The following is a 2,040-nucleotide window of genomic DNA, read 5'->3' on the forward strand; positions in this document are numbered from 1 at the left end:
GGTTTACTCCTATAATGAAATACTAAACAGGAAAGAACAAGTTTTGACCTTGATATTTAAATGATGAGGTCATCAAATTATTTTTTAAAACATAACACAGTATTTAGAGTCTAAAGTAATTAATATTTGTAGAAAGAACAGGATATACAATGTTTCTAATTGTATTCTAAAAATATAACATGTTTTAAATTGTTCACAACACTTACTTTGAAAAATATATCGCAACAAAAAATAAATGCATTAAGTGATTTTAAAAATATTGATTTTTGCCATAAATTTTGTTGAATGCGTAAAAAATGAAACTATACCACTATATATTTGTACGTTAGCTATAGACTAAGAAAAAACAACCCTGATTTTACTTTAATTACCTGTATTTCTATAAAAATATTAAAAAAAGTATAATTATAACCCTGATATTTAAAGTGTAAAATGTAACATAAACAAATTAAAACATTTTGCACCGAAATAATTGTATTAAAGTAGATTATGTGTTGAATTCAAAAAATTTAGCATAATTCTAAATGTTCGCAATACTACTTTAAGTCAAAAAATAATGTCGCGCAACAAAAAGATACATTAAGTGATTTTAATATGTCGCGACTTAATTTTTGTCCTAATAATTTATCAATTTGAATTTTTTTGCTTTATAAAAAATGAAACTAATTAATTCTATATATTTTTCCTTTTATTTACATGTATTCTTATAAAAAAAAAAACACTGTAAATGAATTTTCTTAAATCTGGGGTTAGAAAGTGTAAATTGTAACTTAAATAAAAAGTGAACCTAATGCACTGTTATTGTTGCAACAAAGTAGAATATGCGATGAATTAACTAAATATAGCTTGATTCTAACTGTACGCAATACTTAGTTAGTCGAAAAATCATGTTGCAACAAAGCAAGGACCAATTAAGTGATTTCGACGTGTCGCGACTTCTGATTGGCTCTTATTTTTGGCGATTACGCATCAATTTGAAATTTTTTGCTTTTTGATAGTACGGTTTAGTTAGACGAAGGAAATTAAATCTTATTTCTACTTTAATTCATTGTATTTTAAAGAAATAGAAGGAAAATGTTTTTTTGCTTGGACTTAGAAATTTTCACCTTAAATGCAGCCTACCTCTGAGCAGAGGTCATTTGGAGTGAAGCTGTCAAATATTTCTTCCATTTTCAGGTTATTCATATTAATTAAAAGTAGATTTTCCTCTAATACCAAATATAAATTGAATAATAAACAAATATCAGCCAAAAAAGGAAATATAAAATCTGACTCTGGGGTTTGAAAGTGTAAAATGTAACATAAATCAATTTTTGAACTTTATGTCCTTATCTAATAGAAAATAATAGAAAATGCATTGATTAATCAAAATATAACATCTTTATAATTGTTCGCAACACTGAATTTGTCAAAAAATTATGTCGCAATGAATTAATAGGAACTTAAGTGATTTCATCATGTCGCGACTCCTGAATGGGGCTTATTTTTGTCGAATACGCATGAACCTAATATTTTTGGATTCAAAATTGTACGGTTTACGTATACGAATGAAAATAAGTCTTGTTTCTACTTAAAATCCCTGTATTTTAAACAAAAGGGGGGAAATTTTATTTTTGTTAGGACTTAGAAAAATTCAACAAAAATGCTGCTTACCTCTAAGCAGAGGTCACATAAAAGATAACTGAGAGATTCTGGCATTATATTTTGATTATTTAACTTGAATTAAAGTATATTTTCCTAAAACATTTCTTTCATACTGATTTATAAGAAAATAGGGCCCAAAAAGGAAATGTCACAAATATTTATGCTACAATTTACACTTTTGGTTTTTGTCCATACTCAGTAACTAGGCCCTGAAGGTCATTCAGAAAATGCTACAGTTTGTGTTTGTCACCATAACAATGTCCTCTAAGAAGGGTTATGACCTACCTCTATATTTAGACCTAACCCCAAACCAAGCCCATTCTCTCTTTACATGATATAAAAAATTATAAAAAATTAGGGGTAAGGGTTAGCACAAGGGCTAGGGTTAACGTTAGG

The sequence above is a fragment of the Saccostrea cucullata genome, unplaced genomic scaffold, assembly GCF_032062105.1.
Source record: "Saccostrea cucullata isolate Sc308-1 unplaced genomic scaffold, CSIRO_AGI_Scuc_v1 ctg10293, whole genome shotgun sequence".
Lineage (NCBI taxonomy): Eukaryota > Metazoa > Mollusca > Bivalvia > Ostreida > Ostreidae > Saccostrea > Saccostrea cuccullata.